Genomic DNA, 14,887 nt, shown 5'->3' with positions numbered 1-14,887 from the left:
TTCAGGGACAGATTAAATGCACAGTAGACCTATTGCATTTACGGAAGATTCGACCAAAAGATGAACTCTCCTTTGAACAGTGTGGACCACTGTTGCCATACTAACTACACAGTACCTGATTGCTCATCACAGTCACCCTCACAAGCAAGAGCCATTTCCTGATCAGGGATTTACTATTGTCCATGAAATTATTTTGTCATTATTATCACAGTCATTCTCAAAATCACAATAACAGCGAGACAAGAAAATCAATCAAGTGACACTTCATTCACCCAATCAGCCTGTTTACTTGCAGGGCATATCTCTCATATGTCTTGCTGGGAGAGGATTTGAATAGGGGCTGTTAAGTAAACAGAACTGTCAGGCACACACAGCCAGGTTTGTTCAATAAGACTCAGATACACCTGTGCGACGCGATAAGGAGACGAGTGGTGTTCGGGTCCTTCTTATTCCAGGATTTTCATCCTTAGGGCCTCCGTTATGTACGAATCTCCACTGTCAGTCTGTCAGTCTCAGTTCTGTGAGCAGGTATCAGATAAAAATAAATTCAAAATAGAAGCTTAATTACTTCTTAGCTCCTCCGCTGCTTTCCGGCCCACCTTGGGAGTAGAAATTCTATCAGAGGAAAAGGATGCTGTTTAACCTGGAGCAGCTGCAGAAATACATGACAAGCCATTGAATACCATTGACTACTGTTAGTACATGATAATTATACATTTTTGTGTGAAAGTAAGGATGAGCCATGGGCTAGTACTTTATGTTTCTGTCTTGGTTGGCCCTGAAGACAAACAGATGCTGATTTCCCTCTATTCAGTTTACATCATGAACATAAAAAACACAACAAAAATCATCACAGAACGGTATGCGCATAAAAGACTGAGTTATTTTTCCTTTTCAGCAGTGTGATTTTTTTGTTTAATGAATGATGGTTGGTAGTTTGTCAATGTTTATTTTACGTAAAACAAAGTGACATTCTATTTTTATATCAGTGTTCTAATTCTAAACCAGTGTTCTAGTTTTACATCAGTGTTCTAGTTTTACATCAGTGTTCTAGTTTTATCTCAGTGTTCTAGTTTTACATCAGTGTTCTAGTTTTATATCAGTGTTCTAGTTTTATATCAGTGTTCTAGTTTTATATCAGTGTTCTAGTTTTATATCAGTGTTCTAGTTTTATATCAGTGTTCTAGTTTTATATCAGTGTTCTAGTTTTACATCAGTGTTCTAGTTTTACATCAGTGTTCTAGTTTTATATCAGTGTTCTAGTTTTATATCAGTGTTCTAGTTTTATATCAGTGTTCTAGTTTTATATCAGTGTTCTAGTTTTACATCAGTGTTCTAGTTTTACATCAGTGTTCTAGTTTTATATCAGTGTTCTAGTTTTACATCAGTGTTCTAGTTTTATATCAGTGTTCTAGTTTTATATCAGTGTTCTAGTTTTATATCAGTGTTCTAGTTTTACATCAGTGTTCTAGTTTTACATCAGTGTTCTAGTTTTACATCAGTGTTCTAGTTTTATATCAGTGTTCTAGTTTTACATCAGTGTTCTAGTTTTATATCAGTGTTCTAGTTTTATATCAGTGTTCTAGTTTTATATCAGTGTTCTAATTCTAAACCAGTGATCTAGTTTTATATCAGTGTTCTATTTCTAAACCAGTGTTCTAGTTGTATATCAGTGTTCTAATTCTAAACCAGTGATCTAGTTTTATATCAGTGTTCTAATTCTAAACCAGTGATCTAGTTTTATATCAGTGTTCTATTTCTAAACCAGTGTTCTAGTTTTATATCAGTGTTCTAGTTTTATATCAGTGTTCTAGTTTTATATCAGTGTTCTAGTTTTATATCAGTGTTCTAGTTTTACATCAGTGTTCTAGTTTTATATCAGTGTTCTAGTTTTATATCAGTGTTCTAGTTTTACATCAGTGTTCTAGTTTTATATCAGTGTTCTAGTTTTATATCAGTGTTCTAGTTTTATATCAGTGTTCTAGTTTTATATCAGTGTTCTAGTTTTACATCAGTGTTCTAATTTTATATCAGTGTTCTAGTTTTATATCAGTGTTCTAGTTTTATATCAGTGTTCTAGTTTTACATCAGTGTTCTAATTCTAAACCAGTGTTCTAGTTTTACATCAGTGTTCTAGTTTTACATCAGTGTTCTAGTTTTACATCTGTGTTCTAGCTTTATATCAGTGTTCTAATTCTAAACCAGTGTTCTAGTTTTATATCAGTGTTCTAGTTTTACATCAGTGTTCTAGTTTTACATCAGTGTTCTAGTTGTATATCAGTGTTCTAGATTTATATCCGTGTTCTAGTTTTATATCAGTGTTCTAATTCTAAACCAGTGATCTAGTTTTATATCAGTGTTCTATTTCTAAACCAGTGTTCTAGTTTTATATCAGTGTTCTAGTTTTATATCAGTGTTCTAGTTTTACATCAGTGTTCTAGTTTTATATCAGTGTTCTAGTTTTACATAAGTGTTCTAATTTTACATCAGTGTTCTAGTTTTATATCAGTGTTCTAGTTTTATATCAGTGTTCTAGTTTCATATCAGTGTTCTAGTTTTATATCAGTGTTCTAGTTTTATATCAGTGTTCTAATTCTAAACCAGTGTTTTAGTTTTACATCAGTGTTCTAGTTTTACATCAGTGTTCTAGTTTTACATCAGTGTTCTAGTTTTATATCAGTGTTCTAATTCTAAACCAGTGTTCTAGTTTTATATCAGTGTTCTAGTTTTACATCAGTGTTCTAGTTTTACATCAGTGTTCTAGTTGTATATCAGAGTTCTAGATTTATATCAGTGTTCTAGTTTTATATCAGTGTTCTAATTCTAAACCAGTGATCTAGTTTTATATCAGTGTTCTATTTCTAAACCAGTGTTCTAGTTTTGTATCAGTGTTCTAGTTTTATATCAGTGTTCTAGTTTTACATCAGTGTTCTAGTTTTATATCAGTGTTCTAGTTTTACATAAGTGTTCTAATTTTACACCAGTGTTCTAGATTTATATCAGTGTTCTAGTTTTATATCGGTGTTCTAGTTTTATATCAGTGTTCTAGTTTTATATCAGTGTTCTAATTCTAAACCAGTGATCTAGTTTTACATCAGTGTTCTAGTTTTACATCAGTGTTCTAGTTTTATATCAGGGTTCTAGTTTTATATCAGTGTTCTAATTCTAAACCAGTGATCTAGTTTTATATCAGTGTTCTAGTTTTATATCAGTGTTCTGGTTTTATATCAGTGTTCTAGTTTTACATCAGTGTTCTAGTTTTATATCAGTGTTCTAGTTTTATATCAGTGTTCTAGTTTTACATCAGTGTTGTCACGTTCTGACCATAGTTCTTGTGTGTTTTACTTGTCTTAGTGTTGGTCAGGACGTGAGCTGGGTGGGCATTCTATGTTGTGTGTCTAGTTTGTCTATTTCTATGTATGCCTGATATGGTTCTCAATCAGAGGCAGGTGTTTGTCATTGTCTCTGATTGAAAACCATATTTAGGTGGCTTGTTTTGTGTTGGGTTTTGTGGGTGGTTGTTTCCTGTCTTTGTGTTCATTTTCATCAGAGAGGACTGTTTCGGTTTGCCACGTTTGATATTTTTGTATTGTTGTAAGTGTTCACAGTTTCGTTTATTAAACATGTTGAGCACTGGCTACGCTGCGTGTTGGTCCGATCCCTGCTACACCTTCTCTTCTCGTGAAGAGGAGGAAGGCTGCCGTTACAAGTGTTCTAGTTTTACATCAGTGTTCTAGTTTTATATCAGTGTTTTAGTTTTATATCAGTGTTCTAGTTTTATATCAGTGTTCTATTTCTAAACCAGTGTTCTAGTTTTACATCAGTGTTCTAGTTTTACATCAGTGTTCTAGTTTTACATCAGTGTTCTAGTTTTACATCAGTGTTCTAGTTTTACATCAGTGTTCTAGTTTTATATCAGTGTTCTAGTTTTATATCAGTGTTCTATTTCTAAACCAGTGTTCTAGTTTTATATCAGTGTTCTAGTTTTACATCAGTGTTCTAGTTTTACATCAGTGTTCTAGTTTTACATCAGTGTTCTAGTTTTACATTAGTGTTCTAGTTTTATATCAGTGTTCTAGTTTTACATAAGTGTTCTAATTCTAAACCAGTGTTAGTTTTATATCAGTGTTCTAATTCTAAACCAGTGTTCTAGTTTTATATCAGTGTTCTAGTTCTATATCAGTGTTCTAGTTTTATATCAGTGTTCTCTTTCTAAACCAGTGTTCTAGTTTTATATCAGTGTTCTAGTTTTACATCAGTTTTCTAGTTTTACATCAGTGTTCTAGTTTTACATCAGTGTTCTAGTTTTATATCAGTGTTCTAGTTTTACGTAAGTGTTCTAATTCTAAACCAGTGTTAGTTTTATATCAGTGTTCTAATTCTATATCAGTGTTCTAGTTTTACATCAGTGTTCTAGTTTTACATCAGTGTTCTAGTTTTATATCAGTGCTCTAGTTTTACATAAGTGTTCTAATTCTAAACCAGTGTTAGTTTTATATCAGTGTTCTAATTCTAAACCAGTGTTCTAGTTTTATATCAGTGTTCTAGTTCTATATCAGTGTTCTAGTTTTACATCAGTGTTCTAGTTTTACATCAGTGTTCTAGTTTTACATCAGTGTTCTAGTTTTACATCAGTGTTCTAGTTTTATATCAGTGTTCTAGTTTTATATCAGTGTTCTAGTTTTATATCAGTGTTCTCTTTCTAAACCAGTGTTCTAGTTTTATATCAGTGTTCTAGTTTTACATCAGTGTTCTATTTCTAAACCAGTGTTCTAGTTTTACATCAGTGTTCTAGTTTTACATCAGTGTTCTAGTTTTACATCAGTGTTCTAGTTTTACATCAGTGTTCTAGTTTTACATCAGTGTTCTAGTTTTATATCAGTGTTCTAGTTTTACGTAAGTGTTCTAATTCTAAACCAGTGTTAGTTTTATATCAGTGTTCTAATTCTATATCAGTGTTCTAGTTTTACATCAGTGTTCTAGTTTTACATCAGTTGTCACACCCTGGCCTTAGTATTCTTTGTTTTCTTTATTATTTTAGTTAGGTCAGGGTGTGACATGGGGAATGTATGTGTTTTTTGTAGTGTCTAGGGTGGTTGTAAGGTTTAGGGGGTTTATTAGAGTAGTTGGGTTTATGTTTAGTATAGAAGTCTAGCTGTGTCTATGGTTGCCTGAATGGTTCTCAATCAGAGACAGATGTCATTAATTGTCTCTGATTGGGAGCCATATTTAAGGCAGCCATAGGCACTAGGTTTTTGTGGGTAATTGTCTGTGTCTATGTTGCATGTTTGCACTTAGTCTTTTGATAGCTTCACGTTCGTCTGTTTGTTGTTTTGTTTCGTTGTCCTTCTTCCAATTAAAGAGAAGATGTATTTTCCACACGCTGCGCCTTGGTCCTCTCTCTCTCCCATTGACGATCGTGACAGAATTACCCACCAATCTAGGACCAAGCGGCGTGTCAAGCGGCAACAGGACCCACCTACACAGGATTCATGGACATGGGAGGAGATACTGGATGGTAAGGGACCTTGGGCACAACCGGGAGAATATCGCCTCCCTCGTGAAGAGCTGGAGGCAGCTAAAGCCGAGAGGAGGCGATATGAGGAGGCAGCACGGAAGCAAGGCTGGAAGCCCGTGAGTACAACCCAAAAATTTCTTGGGGGGGGCCTTAAAGGGAGTGTGGCGAAGTCAGGTAGGAGACCTGCGCCTACTCCCTGTACTTACCGTGGAGAGCGAGAGTACGGGCAGACACCGTGTTACGCAGTAGAGCGCATGGTGTCTCCTGTACGCGTGCATAGCCCGGTTCGGTACATTCCAGCTCCACGTATCGGCCGGGCTAGATTGAGCGTTGAGCCGGATGTCATGAAGCCGGCCCAACGCATCTGGCCGCCAGTGCGTCTCCTCGGGCCGGCTTACATGGCACCAGCCTTACGCATGGTGTCCCCGGTTCGCCTACATAGGCCGGTGCGGGTTATTCCACCTCCCCGCACTGGTCGGGCGACGGGGAGCATACAACCAGGTAAGGTTGGGCAGGCTCAGTGCTCAAGGAAGCCAGTACGCCTGCACGGTCCGGTATTTCCGGCGCCACCTCCCCGCCCCAGCCCAGTACCACCAGTGCCTACACCACGCACCAGGCTTCCAGTGCGTTTCCAGAGCCCTGTTCCTCCTCCACGCACTAGCCCTATGGTGCGTGTCTCCAGCCCATTACCACCAGTGCCTACACCACGCACCAAGCCTCCTGTGTGTCCCCAGAGTCCTGTGCGTCCTGTTGCTGCTCCCCGCACTAGCCTAAAGGTGCGTGTCCTTAGCCCGGTACCTCCAGTTCCGGCGCCACGCACCAGGCCTATAGTGCGTCTCAGCCGGCCAGAGTCTGCCGTCTGCCCAGCGGCGCCTGAACTGCCCGTCTGCCCAACGCCGTCTGAACTGTCCGTCTGCCAAGCGCCGCATGAACTGCCCGTCTGGACTGAGCCTTCAAAGCCGCCCGTCTGCCATGAGCCTTTAGAGCCGTCCGCCAGACAGGAGCCGCTAGAGCCTTCCGCCAGACAGGATCAGCCAGAGCCTTCCGCCAGACAGGATCAGCCAGAGCCATCCGTCTGCCAAGCGCCATCTGAGCCATCCGTCTACCCAGCGCCATCTGAGCCATCCGTCTACCCAGCGCCATCTGAGCCATCCGTCTACCAAGCGCCATCTGAGCCATCCGTCTACCCAGCGCCATCTGAGCCATCCGTCTGCACAGAGCCATTAGAGCCGCCCGTCTGTCCCGAGCCGTCAGAGCCGTTAGTCAGTCAGGAGCCGCTAGAGCCATTCGTCAGTCAGGATCTGCCAGAGCCGCCAACCAGACAGGATCTGCCAGAGCCGCCAACCAGACAGGATCTGCCAGAGCCGCCAACCAGACAGGATCTGCCAGAGCCGCCAACCAGACAGGATCTGCCAGAGCCGCCAACCAGACAGGACCAGCCAGAGCCGCCAGCCAGACATGACCAGCCAGAGCCGTCAGCCAGACATGACCAGCCAGAGCCGTCAGCCAGCCAAGACCAGCCAGAGCCGTCAGCCAGCCAAGACCAGCCAGAGCCGTCAGCCAGCCAAGACCAGCCAGAGCCGTCAGCCAGCCAGGATCCGCCAGAGCCGTCAGCCAGCCAGGATCCGCCAGAGCCGTCAGCCAGCCAGGATCCGCCAGAGCCGTCAGCCAGCCAGGATCCGCCAGAGCCAGCCAGCCAGGATCCGCCCCTCAGTCCGGAGCTGCCGTCCTTCAGTCCGGAGCTGCCCCTTATCCCGGGGCTGCCCCTTGTCCCGGTGCTGCCCCTTGTCCCGGTGCTGCCCCTTGTCCCGGTGCTGCCCCTTGTCCTGCTGAGGCCTATTATTTTAGGTGGGGGTATTTGGAGGGTGGCCATTTGGAGGAGGCTACCAAAGCGGGTATGGACAATGGTGGAGTGGGGGCCACGTCCCGCACCCGAGCCGCCGCCATGATGGGGCCCACCCCGGACCCTCCCCTTTCTATGTCAGTTTGTGCGGTCGGAGTCCGCACCTTTGGGGGGGGGGTACTGTCACACCCTGGCCTTAGTATTCTTTGTTTTCTTTATTATTTTAGTTAGGTCAGGGTGTGACATGGGGAATGTATGTGTTTTTTGTAGTGTCTAGGGTGGTTGTAAGGTTTAGGGGGTTTATTAGAGTAGTTGGGTTTATGTTTAGTATAGAAGTCTAGCTGTGTCTATGGTTGCCTGAATGGTTCTCAATCAGAGACAGATGTCATTAATTGTCTCTGATTGGGAGCCATATTTAAGGCAGCCATAGGCACTAGGTTTTTGTGGGTAATTGTCTGTGTCTATGTTGCATGTTTGCACTTAGTCTTTTGATAGCTTCACGTTCGTCTGTTTGTTGTTTTGTTTCGTTGTCCTTCTTCCAATTAAAGAGAAGATGTATTTTCCACACGCTGCGCCTTGGTCCTCTCTCTCTCCCATTGACGATCGTGACATCAGTGTTCTAGTTTTACATCAGTGTTCTAGTTTTATATCAGTGCTCTAGTTTTACATAAGTGTTCTAATTCTAAACCAGTGTTAGTTTTATATCAGTGTTCTAATTCTAAACCAGTGTTCTAGTTTTATATCAGTGTTCTAGTTCTATATCAGTGTTCTAGTTTTACATCAGTGTTCTAGTTTTACATCAGTGTTCTAGTTTTACATCAGTGTTCTAGTTTTACATCAGTGTTCTAGTTTTATATCAGTGTTCTAGTTTTATATCAGTGTTCTAGTTTTATATCAGTGTTCTCTTTCTAAACCAGTGTTCTAGTTTTATATCAGTGTTCTAGTTTTACATCAGTGTTCTAGTTTTACATCAGTGTTCTAGTTTTACATCAGTGTTCTAGTTTTACATCAGTGTTCTAGTTTTACATCAGTGTTCTAGTTTTATATCAGTGTTCTAGTTTTATATCAGTGTTCTCTTTCTAAACCAGTGTTCTAGTTTTATATCAGTGTTCTAGTTTTACATCAGTGTTCTAGTTTTACATCAGTGTTCTAGTTTTACATCAGTGTTCTAGTTTTATATCAGTGTTCTAGTTTTACGTAAGTGTTCTAATTCTAAACCAGTGTTAGTTTTATATCAGTGTTCTAATTCTATATCAGTGTTCTAGTTTTACATCAGTGTTCTAGTTTTACATCAGTGTTCTAGTTTTACATCAGTGTTCTAGTTTTATATCAGCGTTCTAGTTTTACATCAGTGTTCTAATTCTAAACCAGTGTTAGTTTTATATCAGTGTTCTAGTTTTACATAAGTGTTCTAATTCTAAACCAGTGATCTAGTTTTACATCAGTGTTCTAGTTTTATATCAGTGTTCTAGTTTTATATCAGTGTTCTATTTCTAAACCAGTGTTCTAGTTTATATCAGTGTTCTAGTTTTACATCAGTGTTTTAGTTTTACATCAGTGTTCTAGTTTTACATCAGTGTTCTAGTTTTACATCAGTGTTCTAGTTTTATATCAGTGTTCTAGTTTTACATAAGTGTTCTAATTCTAAACCAGTGTTTGTTTTATATCAGTGTTCTAATTCTAAACCAGTGTTCTAGTTTTATATCAGTGTTCTAGTTTCATATCAGTGTTCTAGTTTTATATCAGTGTTCTAGTTTTATATCAGTGTTCTATTTCTAAACCAGTGTTCTAGTTTTATATCAGTGTTCTAGTTTTACATCAGTGTTTTAGTTTTACATCAGTGTTCTAGTTTTACATCAGTGTTCTAGTTTTACATCAGTGTTCTAGTTTTATATCAGTGTTCTAGTTTTACATAAGTGTTCTAATTCTAAACCAGTGTTTGTTTTATATCAGTGTTCTAATTCTAAACCAGTGTTCTAGTTTTATATCAGTGTTCTAGTTTCATATCAGTGTTCTAGTTTTATATCAGTGATCTAGTTTTATATCAGTGTTCTAGTTTCATATCAGTGTTCTAGTTTTATATCAGTGTTCTAGTTTTATATCAGTTTTGTAGTTTTATATCAGTGTTCTAATTCTAAACCAGTGTTCGAGTTTTATATCAGTGTTCTAGTGTTATATCAGTGTTCTAATTCTAAACCAGTGTTCTAGTTTTATATCAGTGTTCTAATTCTAAACCAGTGTTCTAGTTTTATATCAGTGTTCTAGATTTATATCAGTGTTCTAGTTTTATATCAGTGTTCTATTTCTAAACCAGTGTTCTAGTTTTATATCAGTGTTCTAATTCTAAACCAGTGTTCTAATTCTAAACCAATGTTCTAGTTCTATATCAGTGCTGTAGTTCTATTTCAGTGTTGTAGTTCTATATCAGTTGTTATTTTTGTCTAAATATTTGTGTATTCTCGGGTTGGTTGTTTAGCAGCAAAACCGATGCGTGCGCAACTATGGGACAAAACAGACTGGGTTGGCTTAGATTGTTGACAACATGTAAACTATATTTATTCTCAATGTTCATTGAAAACATAAATAGATTTACACAATGAGCACTTGTTGTCTCTCAAATATATCGTAACAATTGTTGGTTATTTAGCTATGACGTTTTTGCCATATTAGCATAGACATGACATGAGTCAAAACACCTCAAAGTAAGACGAGCTGAAACAAGCTGTCACGACTTCCGCCAAAGTTGGTCCCTCTCCTTCTATATCAGTGTTCTAATTCTAAACCAGTGTTCTAGTTTCATATCAGTGTTCTAGTTTTATATCAGTGATCTAGTTTTATATCAGTGTTCTAGTTTTATATCAGTGTTCTAGTTTTATATCCGTGTTCTAATTCTAAACTAGTGTTCTAGTTTTATATCAGTGTTCTAGTTTTATATCAGTGTTCTAGTTTTACATCAGTGTTCTAGTTTTACATCAGTGTTCTAGTTTTACATCAGTGTTCTAGTTTTACATCAGTGTTCTAGTTTTACATCAGTGTTCTAGTTTTATATCAGTGTTCTAGTTTTACATAAGTGTTCTAGTTTTATATCAGTGTTCTATTTCTAAACCAGTGTTCTAGTTTTATATCAGTTTTCTAGTTTTACATCAGTGTTCTAGTTTTACATCAGTGTTCTAGTTTTATATCAGTGTTCTAGTTTTACATAAGTGTTCTAATTCTAAACCAGTGATCTAGTTTTACATCAGTGTTCTAGTTTTATATCAGTGTTCTATTTCTAAACCAGTGTTCTAGTTTTATATCAGTGTTCTAGTTTTACATCAGTGTTCTAGTTTTACATCAGTGTTCTAGTTTTACATCAGTGTTCTAGTTTTATATCAGTGTTCTAGTTTTACATAAGTGTTCTAATTCTAAACCAGTGTTAGTTTTATATCAGTGTTATAATTCTATATCAGTGTTCTAGTTTTACATCAGTGTTCTAGTTTTACATCAGTGTTCTAGTTTTATATCAGTGTTCTAGTTTTACATAAGTGTTCTAATTCTAAACCAGTGTTAGTTTTATATCAGTGTTCTAATTCTAAACCAGTGTTCTAATTCTAAACCAGTGTTCTAGTTTTATATCAGTGTTCTAGTTTTATATCAGTGTTCTAATTCTTAACCAGTGTTCGAGTTGTATATCAGTGTTCTAGTGTTATATCAGTGTTCTAATTCTAAACCAGTGTTCTAGTTTTATATCAGTGTTCTAATTCTAAACCAGTGTTCTAGTTTTATATCAGTGTTCTAGATTTATATCAGTGTTCTAGTTTTATATCAGTGTTCTATTTCTAAACCAGTGTTCTAGTTTTATATCAGTGTTCTAATTCTAAACCAGTGTTCTAATTCTAAACCAATGTTCTAGTTCTATATCAGTGCTGTAGTTCTATATCAGTGTTGTAGTTCTATATCAGTTGTTATTTTTGTCTAAATATTTGTGTATTCTCGGGTTGGTTGTTTAGCAGCAAAACCGATGCGTGCGCAACTATGGGACAAAACAGACTGGGTTGGCTTAGATTGTTGACAACATGTAAACTATATTTATTCTCAATGTTCATTGAAAACATAAATAGATTTACACAATGAGCACTTGTTGTCTCTCAAATATATCGTAACAATTGTTGGTTATTTAGCTATGACGTTTTTGCCATATTAGCATAGACATGACATGAGTCAAAACACCTCAAAGTAAGACGAGCTGAAACAAGCTGTCACGACTTCCGCCAAAGTTGGTCCCTCTCCTTGTTCGGGCGGCGATCGGCGGTCGACGTCACCGGTTTTCTAGCCGCCACCGATCCACTTTTCATTTTCCATTTGTTTGTCTTCATTGTACACACCTGGTTTCCATTCCCATAATTATGTTCCTTATTTAACCGTCTCGTTCCCCCCATGGTTTTGTGCGTGTTTGTTCTGTGTTAAGCGGTCGCTTATATTTGTGAGCTGGTATCTTATCCCTGCGTGGAATATTTAGTTGTTTTGTGGAGTAAAGTCCGTTCTTACTCATTCCCTGTGTCCTGCGCCTGACTCCGTCCCAACTACTGCACATTGACTCTTAACACAAGCCACCTACGATTCTTCATGTGGCAGCTTCTTGTCATTGTTGCTAGCTTTCTGAAAGTTCAGAATCATAGCACCACACGGTCTTCTGCCTCATCGATGCGTACACATCATTTTCATGACGTTGTCAGCTTACCCGTCAATAAGAGCGTGTGTGTCACGAATCCCGCCGAGGATGGTGCCTCTTCCTGTTCGGGCGGCGCTCGGCGGTCGTCGTCACCGGCCTACTAGCTGCCATCGATTATTTTCTTTTTGTTTCTGTTAGTTTGGGCTGATTGGGTGCACCTGTTTTGAGTTTAGTTTGGTGGGTAGGCTATTTAAGGGCAGGTAGCCCGCTGGCTTTTGTGCGGGCTTGTATTCTGTTATTTGGTGTTTGGACTCGTCTTTTCATGCGCCCGTGTGTTTAGGGCATGATCGTTTTCCCTGTCAATTGGAAAATAAATCTACTTTCTTGAAACCCTGCTCTCTGCGCTTGACTCCTCCACCCAGTACTCCTAGCAGCTCTGACAGTGTGTGTTTTTGTTTGTATCTGCACTTGAGGGTGTATTGTACAGTATGTGTGTATTTGTGTCTCTGTGAACTTTTGAGTGTATGTGTATAAGTTGCTCTCTCCTGTCTCATCTTTACCCCAGTAGTCACTCTAGAAGACCCTTTCCCAAGCTTGCAGGTCCTGAGGACAATACAACCGTTCCTAGCCTATTATGTCTTTCAGGCTAAATATAGGGCCTGTGTGACATACTAAACACAAGAAAGTCATGTCCGTTTGCATCCTCCTCGCTATTCTAATAAATGAATGAAGTTTTGAAACGTGAAAATGCTCATGGCAAAATATTTTTTTTGTTAGAAGGACATGGAAACCTTGACTGAGGAAGTCTGTTACTTCTAGAACTAAAAAGAAGGTCAGTTATAGAATAAATATCTAATGGATAAGAATCAGCTTCCTTCATCCCAAAACTAACAAAATCTACTATGATCTAAATATCAAAGCCAGACCATATCAGAAGTTGAAGCCTCCATCATACTGTCATAGACTCTGCAATCTAAGAGGACCATAGCGAAAACAACATATTTGGATTTAAGATGTTTTTTAGGTATGTGTTTTCAAAAATATCACATGAAATGAAATATAACCAGACCAGACCAAAAGCCACTGGGGTGAACTTTTACAGTATGTGGTTTATACTGTACTGTCATAAGGATGGACATATTGTAAAGGCCTTTGGGGTAACAATATTCCACTACGTGGTTCCTATGGAGATCCTGGGATGGGCTTAGTCCAGCTCTCTCCCCTCTGATTCACCCTCTTTACTTGGGTGGCGGCTGAGTTTCACAGCATTGTTCTGAGTGTTCCGTCCGCCACCATTTTGTTTCCTGTTCAGGACAGGAAGTCCTGCTGCAGCTGTTCCCAGCACTGTGAACTCCACACACACACAGCACTATCCCTCTACAGTATACCCTCCCCCCATTTCTTTCTCTGTCTAAGCTCAGGATGTCCCCCTCTGCTCTAGTTGACCCCCAGGGGTGGTGAAATGCAATCAGGAGCACGTCAGCTTACCTCTGCAAAAACACCTTCCTGATACCAGAAGGAAACATGGCTTCTGAAGCACCACACAGTCTGCATGGAAAGTCCTGGAAGAAGAAAAAATGCCATGGCAGGGTTATATATTTTAATTTATCTAGGCAAGTCAGTTAAGAACAAATTCTTATTTACAATGACGACCTACACCGGCCAAACCCAGATGATGCTGGGCCAATTGTGCACCGCCCTATGGAACTCCCAATATGGAACTCCCAATCACAGCCGGTTATGATACAGCCTGGATTCGAATCAGGGTGTCTGTAGTGACGCCTAAAGCACTGAGATGCAGTGCCTTAGACCGCTCCGCCACTCGGGAGCCCACTCGGGATAGACTAGAGTACCAAGAAAAAACAAGAAAAGTTAAAGTATTTATGGTTGTGAAATAAGTTAAATTAGTGGTAATGACTGCAGTAGTAATGGTAGTGACTGGTAATAGTTGAAAAAGTAGGTAGATGGAAAGATAGCTTGATTGAATCATTGAATAATTGATTGGTTGATTGGATATGATAAATAGTATAACCTGAACATCTGAACGTTGGTTTAATGTCTATAGCTTGAATGGTTCAAAAGTTAATGTTGGTAGGTTATATAATTAGAATGTATGCAAATGTATATAGCTATAGGTGATAAACATTTTTAATAATTGAAAGTTAGGATAGCCTGAACATGTGACAGTTGGTTTGGTGTCTCTAGCTTGAAAGGTTCAAGAGTTACGGTTTGAGTTACGGTTTGTGTCACGCCTGCTCCCGCTCTCCCTCTCTGGCGCACAAGGGCGCCAGGCTGCCCTTCAATACGCACACATGTCACCATCATTAAATGCAGCTGCGCAATATTGGATTCACCTGGACTCCATTACTTTGTTGATTACCCCCTCTATATCTGTCTGCTCCTCACTTTGTTTCCAGTGTCAGCATTGATGTCGTTATTTTTACCCTGTCCAGACGCTGTTCCTGTTCTGTTTCATGTTCGTGGTTCATTAAATGTTCACTCCCTGTACCTGCTTCTCGTCTCCAGCATCTGTCCTTAGTTTGTGGGTTAACTTATGCAAATGTTTATAGTTATAGTTGCTACAGGTTTTTAAGAATTTGAAGTTAGGATAGCTTGAACATGTGGAAGTTGGTTTGATGTCTCTAGCTTGAATGGTTCAAGAGTTACTGTTGGTGAGTAAATGTAATTTCAAAAATATACTTAAGTATCAAAAGTAAAAGTATAAATAGCTGATATTAAGCAAACCAGACTGCCCTTTAATTATTATTATTTAAAAAAAAATTACGGATAGACATGGGCACACTCCATCACTCATAATTTACAAACAAAGTGTCACGCCTGCTCCCGCTCCCCCTCTCTGGCGCTCGAGGGCATC

Source organism: Salvelinus namaycush, chromosome 18 (genome assembly GCF_016432855.1).
Source record: "Salvelinus namaycush isolate Seneca chromosome 18, SaNama_1.0, whole genome shotgun sequence".
NCBI classification, from domain to species: domain Eukaryota; kingdom Metazoa; phylum Chordata; class Actinopteri; order Salmoniformes; family Salmonidae; genus Salvelinus; species Salvelinus namaycush.
Note: the sequence above shows the minus strand (reverse complement) of the source record.